Source organism: Crocuta crocuta, unplaced genomic scaffold (genome assembly GCF_008692635.1).
Source record: "Crocuta crocuta isolate KB4526 unplaced genomic scaffold, BGI_CrCroc_1.0 scaffold28, whole genome shotgun sequence".
Classification (NCBI taxonomy): Eukaryota; Metazoa; Chordata; class Mammalia; order Carnivora; family Hyaenidae; genus Crocuta; species Crocuta crocuta.
Window position 1 is genome coordinate 772,363 of NW_027533256.1, and position 15,537 is coordinate 787,899.

The following is a 15,537-nucleotide window of genomic DNA, read 5'->3' on the forward strand; positions in this document are numbered from 1 at the left end:
TAAAACCTAATTAAAAAAAAAAAAAAAAAAAAAAAATAGTGGTTTTATTCAAAACTTAAAGGAAGACTGATACTCAGAAAAACACTCCATATTTATTCTGTGCCTCCAAATTCCCCACAACATAGAGAAATGTAAGGCACATGTGCCATAGTTCATAAAGTCTAATTATGTATTACTGGATATGAAAATCATAGCAGCCCTGAAGTTGTGCAGTGAGCAACCTGTACAACTGCACACAGCACACCTGTTCCAGCCAAGAAAAACAAGACTTAGATTTAAAGGACTAGATAATCTTTAAGGTTCATGTCAGCTTCATAGTACAGAACTCTCTGAATTTGTGCAAAGGGTCTCACACCTCATCCAGGGGTGGTATATGAGTCTCCACACACCAACTCTTCTCTTCAGTCCTATCTATCTACGCCCTCATGTTTTCCCTCACTCTGTGGCACAGATGAGCTGAGCAGAGCCAACCTACCACTACAGAAGGTATACCTGTATGTGCACAGTGCAAGTCTCAGACATGCGGGGACCATTGCCTGCCTGCCAGGACTTAAACCTGGCTCGGCCCCTCACAAATTACTCTGCTCTCTGTGCCTCAGTTTCCTAACCTGCAAGGTGATGACAATACCACTTATTACACTGGGGTGTTGTGAGGATTAAATCAGATCACGCGCGCAGAGTTTAGAAACCACCAGACGCATAGTTAGGACTCAACGTCTGTTATCCAAACTCACACACATTCTCTATGCCTCAGTGTGCTGATCTACAAAATGGGGATTATAAACATGCTTACTTCACAGGACTGGGTTGTTTTTTTTTTTAAGTTTATTTACTTTGCAAGAGAATGAGCACAAGAACATGAGGCAGATAGGAGCAGAGAGAGAGAGAGAGAGAGAGAGAGAGAGAGAATCCCAAGCAGTCTCCATGCTCAGTGCAGAGCCTAACACAGGACTTGATCTTACAAACCATGAGACCATGACCTGAGCACAAATCAAGGGTCGGGTGCTCAACCAACCGAGTGCTCCCATAGGACTGTTTTGAAAGGTAAATAACATAATAAACATAAGGAGCTTAAGACAATGCTTGATGCATAGTAACTACTCCAAAAAAAGTTATCAAATTTTTCCCCGAAGAAGTCAGTTACTCCAGTTCACACAGACTTCCCAAAACAAAAGCACCAGTTTAAGTGTAGGGATCACTGTGATGTCTGAGGAGGAAGAGAAAATGGCTAAGAGAGAATATCTGAGAATCCACTGCTGTTTCCTACAACAGGTAGCAGACAGGATGTACTAGAGATTAGAGGGCTTTGTTCTAAGTTAATTCTTTGGGAGGTCAGGAAGTAAAGAGGAGCGTGGGTGAACAGGCACTGAGAGGTGGGGAGGAAAGAACCGGCGCTGCTGCCTCGCTCGTTTCTCTCTTCACCATTAGAGTCGTTGCAAAGCCCTGCCTAGCATTTAAATAGCATCATCCCCTGGAGATCGCTGTTTCAGCTTCATTATAGTCTGTGTTCATAGAGTACAAATAGAAACCTTTGTGATTTTATTAGTTTCCATGCAACTCAGGAGAGATTTGCATGATAACATTTCAGCTCCTGACTTAAAAGAAGGGACCAATTAAAAATATAGCTCTTGCACTGCCTATCACTGGAAAACGAAAAGGTTTCCAGAGTTTTAAGAATCTCTGTCATACCTGGTTCACGGCCATAAATCAACCATTCAGTCCAACAGGTACAATAACGGCTGTCTGAATTTTTGGTTTATTCCGTAAGAAATATTTGCAGGATGTGAACACCCCTTCATGAGAGCATGAACGACAATACAGAAAAATCTGCAGAAGTATTTTCGTCTGGGCTTCGTCAAGTCCCACACAATCACCAGTGCACTCGATAATACCCCAAAGCTGCCAGGTAGGCTGCGGATCTGCAAAGTGCTCATGTAATATATCTGTGACAGGTTAAAATGTAATACGTGACCCCTGTAGCATGATCTAATTGATGTCATGTAACCTAAGACTATTCAGTATGTTCTGATGCACTGGTTGTTTACGATTTGGGGATGGGGGTGGGGGGTTTTATTTCAGATGTTATTGAGTGTGTGGAGATCATCTCTTCAACACTCGCTCCCTTGCCACAGAAGCTCGCATCCCTACTTCTCGCAGCTGAAATGCTCCGTGGAACAGAGCCCAGATGAACATGCTCGCTCCGGGGCTGCCTTCCGGGGCAAGTCAAGGAAAAGCATCAAAGTAGGTTGATTTGTGTGACCTCCTCTTTAATGAGATGTTTCTTTTTATACCTGACCTCAACCAAGCCAGCCTATCATGGCACACTACTTACAGTCTATAATCTAAGATGTTTTCAACCCCGCCTCCACCCCAAGAATTAAAACTAAAACCTCAATAGTGATGTGGTCATTTCCTTCAAAGTAAGAGAAGAGTCATAAAAACCTATTTCTGAGGCTTTTTTTTTTTAAATGACGAGTTTGATGATATTTCCAAAAGGGCCTCTGTCCTCAGATTGTACTTCTTAAAGATGCCATCTCATCAAAGTCAATATTGACGTTTCGGGGACACATCAGCCAGATTTCACTCTTGTGATTTATAATAGAACCAGAACTGCCCATTTGCCTTAAACGATTTGCCATTGGGTTTTTTACCCGGTACAAATGATTAACGTTAGCATTCGACTGAAGAAATGGCTATCTAATGAAGTCACTGAATCCGAGAACATGTTACACAGGAAAACGGAGAACAATGATTTGCCTAAGACACCAGAGCCATTCGTGTGTCAAAATCAAAACTCCAGAGGCACCTCAGTGGCTCAGTCAGTTGAGCGTCCTGACTTCAGCTCAGGTCATGATCTCACTGCTGGTGGGTTCGAGCCCTGTGTCGGGCTCTGTGCTGACAGTGCAGAGCCTGGAGCCTGCTTTGGATTCTGTGTCTCCTTCTCTCTCTGACCCTGCCCCACTCATACTCTATCTCTCTCTGCCTCTCAAAAATAAATTTAAAAAATCCAGCAGTCCTATACCTTCACACTCAGAACAGACACCATCAAACCAGACTCCACAGGCAGAGGAACGGCTGTTCCGTCCGCTCTGCTGTCAGTGTGGACCCCACTGCAAGCAAAAAAGGCCAGGCTGGGTACTTCTCATGGGACTCCCACTTACCAACCCTTAGAGGAAAATTACTAGCCGCCCCAATGAGGAACATGAGCACCACGGTGGAGAATGTGTCTGGGAAGAAAATGTACCCAAATATAATGGGGGTCATCTCCAGGGAGAGGATTTGGAGTAATTTTTTTCCTTTTTATAATTTTATGGTAAAATAGGCCTAACATAGAACTTAACGTTCTTAACCATTTTTAAGAGTGCAGGTTAGTAGTATTAAGTATATTCACATTGTCATGTAGAATGTTTTCATCATGCAAAGCTAAAACTTGGTGCCCATTAAACAACTCCCCATTGCCCACACTGCCCTCCTCCCTATAGCCTCTGGTAAGTGCCACTCGACTTCTGTCTTTACAACCTTGACTATTCTGGGTACTTCATAAAGTGGAATCATACAGTATCTGTCCGTTTGTGTCTGGCCCCTTTCACATAGCATAACATTTTCAAGGCTCAGCCACGTTGTAGCAGGTTTTAGAATCTCCTTCCTTTATAAGGCTGCATGATACTCCACTGCATGTATAGACCACACTGTGTTGATTCATTCATCTGTCAGTCAACACTTGGGTGGCTTCCATCTTTTGGCTTTTATGCTGCTCTGAACATGGGTGTGCACATATCTTCTTTTGAACACGTACCCAGAAGTGGAATTGCTGAATCACATGGCAATGCAATTTTTAATTTTTTTTGAGGAACCACCATGCTTTTTTCCACAGTGACTGCATCATTTTATATTTCCATCAAAAGTGTACAAGGATTCCAAATTTTCACAGCTTACCCAACACTTATTATTTTCTGGGCTTTTATATATATAGTAGCCACTCTAGTAGGTGTGAGGTCTCCTTTTTTTTTTTTTTCCTAATGCCTCTCTGTGCATTTCTACAATGAATATATATTGCCTTTAGGATTAGGACAAAAGTATAAAACACTGCAGTTAAAGAGAGAAACTTATGGATGGATAAAAGACTTGAATGTAAGACTTGAAACCATAAAACACATTGGTCCTGGCTTGACCTTGGCCTTGACATTGGTCCTGGCTATGATGTATCAGATTTGACACTAAAAACAAAGGTAACAAAAGCAAAAATAAACAAGTGGAACTACATCAAACTAAAAAAAACCAAAAAACAAAAAAAACCTTTGCACAACAAAGGAAACCATCAACAAAATGAAAAGACTGAATGGGAGAAAATATTTGGAAATCATGTATTTCATGAGGGATTAATATCCAAAATACATAAAGAACTTATGTAACTCAATAATGAAAGAAAAACAAAAACAATCCAATTTAAAATATGGGCACAAGCTCTGAATAGACACTTCTCCAAAGAAGGCATCCAGATGGCCAACAGATACATGAAAAGGTGCTCACCATCACCCATCATCAGGGAAATCCAAATCAAAACCACAAGGAGATACCACCTCACACCTGTCAGAACGACTACTATCAAAAGGACAAGAAATGAATGCTCTTGAGGATGTGGAGAAAAGGGAACCCTCATGCACTGTTGGTGGGAATGTAAACGGGTGCAGCCACTGTGGAGAACAGTATGGAGATTCCTCAAAATATTAAAAATAGAACTACCACATGATGCAGCAATTCCACTTCGGGGCGTTTATCCAAAGAAACCAAAAACACTAACTCAAAAAGGTATCTGCGCACCCACGTTCACTGTAGCATTAATTACAAGACCCAAAACATGAAAACAACCTAAGTGTCCACCGATGGAGGAATGGATAAGGAAAATGTGATTTTAGATAGATAGATAGATAGATAGATAGATAGATAGATAGATAGATAGGAAGACAGACAATGAAGTATCATTTAACCATAAAAAAAAGAATGAAATCTTGCCATTTGTCACAACATGGATGTTATTGAGGGCACTATGCTAATTAAAATAAGTCAGACAGTGAAAGAGAAATACCATATGATCTCAATTATATGTGTAAACTAAATAGAAAGGAGAAAAAAAAAAAACAAGCTCAAAGATACAGAGAACAGACTGGTAGTCACCAAGGCTGGGAGTGCAATGAGGTAAAAGGAGTCAAAAGATACAAACTTCCATTTATAAAATCAATAAGTCATGGAGGTGTAATGTGTAGCAAAGCAACTATAATTAATACTACTGTACTGCATACTCAAAAGTTGTTAAAAGAGTAGATCTTAAAAGATCTCAGAACAAGAAAAAGTGGTCTGTAACTCTATAAGGTGACATATTAACTAGGCTTATTGTGATGATCATTTCACAATATAAACAAATATCAAATTATCATGTGTACATCTGAAACTAATATACTACTATACTAGTTTTTTTAAAAAAAAAGAAATCTTGTAAGGAAAAAAGGGTAGCAACCGGGCTTAAGGAAAGGATGCCATGTTTACCACTGAGGCAAACCACCGCCTTCTCCTGTGGGTTCACCTATAAAGACCATTCCTATACCCATCAAGAATCTTACACCTGATCGGGGCACCTGGGTGGCTCAGTCGGTTAAGCATCCAACTTCGGCTCAGGTCATGATCTCACGGTTCGTGGGTTCAAGTCCCGCGCCGGGCTCTGTGCTGACTGCCAGCTCAGAGCCTGGAGCCTGTTTCAGATTGTGTCTCCCTCTCTCTCTGACCCTCCCCTGCTCATGCTGTCTGTCTGTCTCTCTCTCTCTCTCAGAAATAAATAAAACATTAAAAAAAAAAAAGAATCTTACACCTGATCAGTTGCGGCTGACCAATCCACAGGGTAAAAGACCATGATGCATGGGTTGCTAAAACAATTCCTTTAAACACTATAAGGAAAGTACTCCCAGGTACACAAAGGAAAAAAATGTATATAAAGCTGTAGCCAGCTAATACTGGTCATGAAGCTCTCTAGCACTTGGATAAACCCTGTCATCTTCCAAACCTTCTTCCAAGCCTGAGAGCCCTTTCTCTGAGTTCTCTACTTGATTATCATTAAATGCCCACTTTTCCCCCTTCCAGAGCTATAAAGGGTCTATACTCCCAAGTCACATAAAAGGAAAACAAATTAATGTAGCAACTGTTCCTGAGGAGGGGCAGAACTCTGCTTCTGTGAAACGGGTATGTAGAGAAGCCCCCCGCCCCTCTCCGGGCCTTGTGACTCCCAGGATCTGGGCCACGGGCCACCCAGGCCCCATGCTGTCAGTTAACCAGACAATACTTCTCACTGGAATAGCCAAAATCTTCCCAAAGCGAAAACACTCTTTCTCTGGGTCTTTATATAACACTTCACTCTTTGGGGGTGAGGTCACTTGTCATGGCTTACTCATTAAGACAAAGGTGCAGGAACTAAAAACAAAATCCATCCAATTATATATTTACTCAACCTCCAGCTCCCAGAGGAGAAACTATTTTTCTTTGTGTGAACATCTCCTTCTTCCCCCTACTCTCCCTCACCTTCTCCTCTTGCATGTTCTCCTTCCTTTTCTGGTTTCTCTCTGTTCCACGGACTCGGGGGAATGGCAGAAGTGGTATACGGAAGCCTAGAGAAGAGATGTGAGATGCGCAGTTGGGAGGCACAACCCTTGATTCTAGGAAGCAGCTCTACTTAAACGGCGCAAGAAGAGCCCCCAGGTCACTATCTGTCCTCTGTCCTTTGGGGACAGCCGACACCTAGAAAGCGGAGTCCAACGCCGGCTTCTTACCACTCTACAGCTGGATTCTCAGCACAGCCCCGGATTCACATCTGCTCCCAGCCAAGACCAGCACTGAACTATGAAGGAAGCTCAACTCTGGAACACAGTGCATGGACCATCGACAAAGAGGCAACGTGACGGCCCAGGGACAGCCAAAACCTCCACCCACAGCTCCCGACAAGACCAGACACATCCTGGAGGGCAAACGATCAGAACCAACAGCCAAAATGGCCCATTTCCCAAACTATGGGGACGAGGACAAGGAACAACCTCCCCACCCCAGGCGAAGGACACCAGGATGTCATGAAGAGAGAAAGAAAGTGGTCTGCACAGGAGCAACGCACCTCGTGGGCGTTCTACCCTCCACACATTGCTGACATTGACCACCACCCAGCTCCGGGCCTTCCTGGGCTGGAGTTAGAATCTAGTCCCCACCAAGATTTGCTCAGTGTGTCATGGAAACAGACCAGAAGCAAACAGGGGCTAGTGCCAGGAGAAAGATCTTTCTTGGCACTCATTCTAAAGTGGGCTTGTCCTCCATGAAACAGTGGCCTCGGGGATCATGAACACCCCCATCCCCAGTGATGAGAGGGCACAGGGCTCCCAGCACTGGCACAGGGGAAGAAGTAGAACCCAAGCCCCTAATCTCCCCTCTACCTCTGTGACTTCCTAATGCCACGTGCTTCTCAACTAGCAAGCCCAAGTCCCTGTCTGTTGTCCACTCCCTGCCAACTTTAGTCTCTCCGCTCCCAGACTAAGCAAGAGTAACTACGGAAGAAGGAAAAGAAGTAAAGGGTGAAAAGCAGAAGGAAAGAGAGAAGAAAGGAAAACAGGCATTTCTGCTAATTAGCTTTCACGTGTCCAGAGTAAACCAAATCTGGGTCCCTCCGAAAACGTGGTAGGGAGGTCAATGAAACAGCACACGGAACACAAAGTAAATGAGAGGTCTTAAATAATTTCGCATTTGGCCGTGTAAAGAAGCATTCGTCATACAGGTAATGAGACCTTATGGGGAGATGAGGATGTTAAGTACATCCACTCTGGACCTGGAGTATCAATTACATTTCTAAATTGGCAGTTAGACAAAGACAATCACCAAATAATGCTCAAAACAAAGCAAGTTCCATCTTCCATTCTTTCCAAGCTGCCCTCCTGTCCCCTGCCTGACTCACCCACCTCACAGACAGCTGCTCGTCATGAACTAAGTCCTTGTTATCCACTGTCCGAGAGAGACCTGGGTAGCATGAATAACAGAAAGCCAAGAATGACTCAAACATCGTGTCACCAAATCAAGCCCATCCCTTTCACCCAGACTTTCTCCACAGCTCCTAACAAATTACCCAGAAAAGAGCAGCAAAACGTATTTACGCCTACTATACTCCCACCTGGCCCCCAGCTATCCCCAGGTGGAAAGGGCCCTTCCAACATATATTTAAATGACTCGGTTCCTGCCCTGGGGGGGTGGGCAGGAAACTCAGAGACCAGATATTGCATACCCCACAAGAAGATAACTGGTTTCTCCCCTCTCACCCTATCAAATAAAAGTCACAACTGGGGGGTGGGAGGAGGCGCCTGAGTGGCTCAGTAAGTTAAGCAACTGACTTTGGCTCAGGTCACGATCTCATTGTTCATGAGTTCGAGCCCCGCGTCCGGCTCTGTGCTGACAGCTCAGAGTCTGGAGCCTGCTTCAGATTCTGTGTCTCCCTCTTTCTCTGCCCCTCCCCTTCTCATACTCTGTCTCTCTCTCTCAAAAATAAACATTAAAAGGGGGGCCTGGCACATGTACCCCAATGTTCATAGCAGCACTCTCAACAACAGCCAAAATATGGAAAGAGCCTAAGTGTCCATCAACGGAAGAATGGATCANGCTATTTAAAAAAATTATAAATAAATAAATAAAATTAAATAAATAAAATAAAAGGGGGGCCTGGGTGGCTCAGTCAGTTAAGCATCCAACTTCTGCTCAGGTCATGATCTCACGGTTCATGGGTTCAAGCCCCATGTCAGGCTCTGTGCTGACAGCTGAGATCCTGGAGCTTGCTTCAGATTCTGCGTGTGTGTGTGTGTGTGTGTGTGTGTGTGTGTGTGTGTTTCTCTCTCTCTCTCTCTCTCTCTCTTCGCCCCTCTCCCCCATGCTCTGTCTCTCTCTCTCTCTCTAAAATAAATAAACATTTTAAAAAGTCACAACTGGGTCTTATTTTTCCCCTAGCACCCAGCCCAGTTTGCGGCACAGAGTATGTGCTCGCTAGCAGTAAAAGCAAAACCAACAACAACAATCGTAACCATAACATTCATCAGAGGCCCTACTGTGTGCTTGACACTGTGCTAAGCCGTTCTTCGTTCCGGCTGCCAAAGATGCCCGTGGCTAAGAGCTTGCTCTGGCTGCTCCTCATTGACAATGCAACCACATCAACAGCACAGCTCGGGGAGGAAGTCCCTGGCGGTGTGAGCTGCAAACCACCCTCATATATGCTAGGGTGACAAAGGCACTCCTTCCAATGTGCCCTGCCGGAATCCCTGAGAAGAGCAGCGGCAGGGTGCACAGCCAGGCCACCCATCTCCCCACGCTCAGCATCGCTCTGGAGTCCAACCCTTTGAAGCTGAACCCTCCATCTGGGAGGGCCCACCCAGGTCCCCGCGGAAAATCGAGCTGGCAGCCTTGCCGTCCTCGGACTTCAAACACTCCGGAGGGAGCGGCCAGCAGCTGGCTTCCTGGAGCATCACCACAGCGCAGCCCTGGCTACACCACCAGCCTTTAATTTTGCAAGAAGGTGGTTTGGCAGACTTGCCATCCTGGACCTCGAGAAGCCTCGCCCCTTGCAGTGTGACCAACTGGCGCGAAGGAGAACCCGCACACTGACAGGCGGGGAGCGCACACACCGTACCCTGCACATCTGGGGACCGCTGTTCTGCCCACCACCACCCAACCCCCCACCCACAGCACTGGTGGGTTCCGGGGGAGCAGACACCCCAACAGGCAGCGTTAGCAGTCGGGGCCCAGGCTGAACCAGAGCGGCCCTAAGGGGCCTGAGTGGAGTCTTTCCCACCTGGCTGTCCTGGCACAGGGAACCTTCCTCCACTCGTCCCTCCCCACCGCTGAAGAGCTGGCAATTTCCATATTTTAAAATAGGTATTTTTCAGGGAGGGACTGGCTAGAGGGTGGGGAACGGTCCAGATCTTTACTACTCGAAGTGTGACCTGCATAGCATAGGCATCCCCCTATCTCTGGGGCCTTGTCAGATGTGCAGAATCTCAGGCCCGACCCTGGACCTTCTGTTATGAATCACAAGCTGCATTTTAATGGCTCCCCCAGGTGATTCATATGCATATTAGCACGTGAGAAGCCCCGGGACCAGACACTCTCTCCAGCCCTTGGGAGCAGAGATCTGATATCCCAACTGAACATTCCTTGAGACTTCTACCCAGAATGCTAAGACACCACCGCCCCAGGGCCAGGATTCCACCTACTTAAGAAGCATTTCAAAAAAGGAGGCACTTTTGATCTGCTCCCTGAGGCGCACAGAAAGGCTGTGGAATCTCAGAGGTCCTGCAGGAGGCCTGACCTCGCCCAACCCCCAGACACGTCTCCATGAAGGCCAGTATTCCCCCGCACAGCCCAGGAACTCAGAATCACTGCACAGACACTGCCCTTTCCACCGGAGCCACAGAGGGGCCCCCCACAGATCCACAGCTCTGAAGTCCCAAGATGGTGGCGTTGGCTGCTGTGATTCAAAAGTTAGCATATGGCCAACTGCCCTGTGAGCTGGGGCCCCCCTGCTGCCCACTTTGGGGAAGAGGTCCTGGCACTGCAATCCAGTGCCAGCGGATTTCAGCAGCACGCTTCTCCTGCCCCGGTGAGACAGAGAGAGGGGCCCAAAGCAAGCACTTACTCCCGGCTACCAGGCACCCAGTGAATGTCCCCATCCAGGAAAGAGGACAGGGGCAAGGCAAAGCAGGGGTTCACTGGGCCTTAGCCGAGGAATTCTTTCTGCCCCAGACCAAAAGTTAGGGCAGCTCATTCCTCCTTATGTGTGTTTGGATAAGTCCCCAGGGCACCTGGACACAGTCAGCTCAAGGCTCTAGGACCTCACCAGTGTCCTCCTAAGAAAGTCTACAAAATAGGGCTAAAGAGAGCACTTACTCCACAGGGCTGTGCTCTATTACAATCCCCAATTTGCAGACGAGGAAACTGAGGCACAGAGCAGTCAAGTCCTTGCCAAGGTCACAGGCAGACTCCAGTACTACACAGCAGTCTTGGCAGCTCCACGAGGCTGCTAGAAGTGAGGCCAGTTAAGAGCAGTTTGACCAGTTTCTCTACTAGAGGACTTCTCCCCGCCTGGGATGCAATTCTCCAAGGGGGCGCTCAGGTACGCAACGACTCAGGTTTTCCACAAGATAAGTGCAAGGACAAGGTGGCACTGTCAGGGGATCAGGTATAAGAGCTCTGGACTGGGGTAACAGGGACGGAAGTCCTCCCTTCTCAACGGCCAGCCCTGCCCTCCTACCAAACACTTCACACCCTCTCAGTCTATCATTCCCGGAACCCCACGTCAACGCCTGTCCACGGACATCCCCACCGTCTACACAGCAGGCGTCCTCCCAGGTCCTCACCCGCGGACCCTTCCCTGGCTGCCCTCCCCAATCTTCCAGTCTAACCACAGGCAAGAGCCAAGAGCCCAAATCTCAGTGTGACCCTAGCCGGTCGTTTGACCCAAGGACAGTAGACTTCAGAGTCTAGAGGTTCCTTCGGGCTCACAAGTTCTATTTGTTGTAGTCTGTGCGCCTCTGGGGCCAAACACTTAAGGAATCAAAGAGAAAACAAACTCACCACTTTGTGGAGCTATTTACAGGAAGCCAGCTTAGTGCCAGGCATTTGCTGGGTCCTGTATACCCATTATTGCTAGTCCTCAGCAGCATCCTACAAAGTAAGCATCGTTATGCTCTTTTTATAGACAAAGAACCCAAGGCGCGATATGGCTACCAGCCAAAGACGCCTGCTAATAAGATCCAGGATTCGCACTTGGGTCTGACTGCCGAATCTCCACTGAAGTGTGCATTTCCACAAAGACAGCCAGGAACGAGCTGCAAAATCTCTCTACACGAGGGAAGGTCAGCTATAACTCCCCCGTGACTGGGACCTGAGAGCTTCTCCAAGGCCAACCTAAGTGACCTGATCAAAGAGAATTACCTGAAGGTCGTCCAATGCAGGCAATCCCCAAGATGACACGAGGCAGCAGGTCTGATACGGAATCAAGAATTCTGAGGCCCTGAAGCTCAGTGCCTGATTGGATGCATCGGGCCAGACCCTGGGTAATTACCAAGCCATAACGGGATCTGATGTTTATATCAGTCACGAACCTGACAGAGACAACATGTTGTTTTCTCAGACACAGCCATGGAGACAATACCTCAATAATTCATTACATGCAGACCAGGCTCGATCAAGCCTGACTTCTACAGGGAGGAGAATTCAAACTGAGAGCAGGTGAGAGCCCCTGCCTGGCCACATCCAGGTCCCCCAGCAAGCCACAGCTCCATCGAAAGCTGGCCTCGGTATCCCCAGACTAATCTGAAGAGAAGCAGCCTGTGTACTGGAAGAGGAAACACACAGAGGCACTCCAAGGCTGAATTCCTAAAGAACTTGCCAGAAAATTACAAAACACATTCTGAGCTAGAAACTTTACCCATAGTTTCTCAACTCCTTCCAACCTCTGACACCGAGTCACGGGGCAGGAAAGGGCATCAGAAGTCACAGAATTCAATCTCCACGTTTTAAACACACGGAAGAAGAGACCAGAGATGTTAAATGACTTCTTCAAGGTCATGGCCTTATCCAGGCTGCCTGAGCTGCTCGCTGTTCACTACAGTCTGCAACGGGATTGGACCTCAAAACATCACAGCCTAGTGAACACAGAGCTCTGATGAAACCCAACAGAGAAAAAAACAATGATGTGAAAAAGTATAGCAAAGAACACAGTACCGGATGATTGTGCCCAAGTTCCCAACAGGGGGCAACGTGATTAGTTCTCTCATTTCCTAAAAAAAGATTTAAAAATCCACACGCCATTCTTTTCAAAATAGTAAAGTCACTCACCATGTATGATTCAGAGGCCAAAGGTACAAATCATGAGATGCCCTGGGAGACACATCTATAGTCTCACGTTCCTTTGATCAAAAAGGACGGTGCCATCCCAGGGGCCAAATACTTGTGATGTCACAGTGCCCTGCTGAAATTTGCCTCCCGTGGAATTTCAGAGGCTAAAAAACCAAGCCTCCACGGGACCCCAGCTCCTGGTCAAACTCTGCTGGGACTGAATGAGGGTGAGGGTGGGCACATTTGAGGGCCGACAGAATTCGATGCAAAAGCAGTCTACGTTTGCTCGGGAAGCCCCGCGCTAAACTAATCATTCCAAACTTAGGCCAAATGCGTTCTTCTGTACAGCATCTCGATAACTACCAAATACTTGGAAAGCAAAAAAGAATGAAAGACAAGAAGCCATAATGGCAGTAAAAATACAGACCTCAGGGGTAGAAAGTAAGGCTTAGAAGAGGCCTAAGTTACTATTGATGGGTGTAATGAGCCAGCTACACATGGTTTGTGAGCAAATCAAGGGGCAGTTAGTAAGTAACTCTGGGAATGTTTTACAGTGGACTCTGATAGGATCAAAAGTGACCTGACTCCATCCTCTGTTAGCCTCACATCCTCCCACCCAACTGCAAGCCTCTCTCACCCCAGGTTGATTTTTTTGTAGAAACTCCCAGTGACGTCAATTCAGCAGGTCTTAGAGCTACAAAACAGAGCCTAATACACATAGGGATTGTTTTGCCTTGTGAACGTTGCCAAAAACGTTCTTTTTTTTAACAACCGACAGAAGTTACGCTTGGTCATCATTTATGAAAGACATTCTTTATGTGAGCCATCCAATTAGCGTTTCATCACAGGTACCACAGTGGCATCCGTGAACCCCTAGCATAAAAGGACTCGGCAGCCGCGCTTAAAATCCCAGGATCACAAAAACACTAAAACTTATTTTGACTCACTGAAAAACTTTTCACTCTGATCAAGAAGGCCCACTTTCTTAAGGATGAGGAAGCTGTTCAAAACTTCACCAAAACCACATAGTCTAGAAAACATTTTACGCACAGACACCGACTCTCGATAAAGGAAAACAACAAAGAAACGGAAAAACCCTCCAAGACAGAAGACTGTGAGAGAAGGAGGAGATGAGATGAGGGGATGTGTGATCAAGAAGCTTAAGAAACAGATAAGGGGCACTTGGGCAGCTCAGTGGGTTGATCCTCCGACCGACTTCAGCTGAGGTCATGATCTCCTGGTCTGAGTTCAAACCCCACACCGGGCTGGCTGCTGTGAGCTCAGAGCCCGCTATAGATCCTCTGTCCCCCACGTTCTCCCCCTCCCCCACTTGCACTCTCCCAAAAATAAATATTAAAAAAAGAGAAAGAAATGGGAAAGAGAAAGGCTACAGAAGAAGCACCATGTCAGGGCGGGTCTCATGGTTCAGATTTTGCTTAACCTGTTTGCTTCTCGGGAATGTGGGAGATTTCCCACCTGGACAAGGAAGGAGAACCCCCCATGGCAGAGGAGGTAACTCCAAAGAAAGCTGGCTGGCCAACATCTGGAAGCCTCCCGAGAAGTGGGAAAAGAGAGAGATGGCTTTTATTTTTATTTCCGACACACCAGTACTTTCCAAAACACAAATGTTCTACCACAAGACTCAGCTCAGCTCCAGCACCCAGCGCGGTGTATAATTAATGATCAGGAGAGAGAGCCTGGGTTCACCCTCGCGTTTCACCCACAGCCCCTGGCTTCCCAATTCCCCATAGCAACTAAGGAGACTGCTACAAGTTGCCGAGCCCTATGGAAGTTTGAGGGGTCCTGGGATTCACTTTGAAAGAAAAAAGGTGTGAACATCCTGACCAAGATCTGCCTCCACCTTGCGATATTCGCCAATTCCCCTTGATCTCCCCTCCGTCTGAAAATGTTGGCGCTGTCAAGTCCCCTAGGGTGGGACTTACTCAAACACAAAGCAGCTCGGTCCCTCTTTTTTCCAGTTCTCTCTCTCTCTCTTATTATGCAGTTTTCTATGAAAAGCTGCCCCAGCCCCTCACCTTCAGCCATTGGCGGGGAGGACGGAGGGGAGGAGGAGGGAAGAGGGCATCTCTAGGGACACGGCGAAGGCCAGGCAGTCAGCCTAGCAACCATACTTAAGGTGTAGTGAGCTTCGGTGCTGGTGGGCGTCTCTGCGCCAGGAATAGCTTAAGCCGACATCCAGCCACCTCAAAAGCGCTGGGGAGGAGGCTCCGGGCGAAGCCGCGGCCTCGGAGGCTCTCGGGGGGACCTCCAGCCCCCCGCTGCTGGCGGCATTTCCGGGCACCTAAAGGGGGTGGCGTGGGGGGCGAGAATACAGAGGCTGAGGAACTTGGGGTGAGGGTATGTTCCCAGAGAATCTCCACTGATGGAGAGGAAGGTGACATCAGACGTGCGCCCTTGCCACACTCCTAAAGTGGCAGCCCCCGTGGGCTGCCTCCGAAACTGGGATGCATCTCCCCAACTTTCCCTCGCTGTCCCCGAGATCCCCCACTCCCTTTGGCCAGGTTCCTCCCTTGGGATTCCCTGGTCCGAAAGATGTTCTCCCCTGTCCAAAGGCTTCCCCCTTCCTTCTGACTCCGCGAACTCCTCTCCCCAACAGTTTTCCAGAGTCTGCCCACC

At 47.2% G+C, this 15,537-nt stretch overlaps 1 protein-coding gene across 4 annotated transcripts in view; it reads right to left on the reverse strand.

Annotated features, from left to right (window-relative positions):
• KCNMA1 (potassium calcium-activated channel subfamily M alpha 1) overlaps nucleotides 1-15,537 on the reverse strand; it is a 738,944-nt gene that overhangs the window by 722,939 nt on the left and 468 nt on the right. The window lies entirely within an intron of this gene.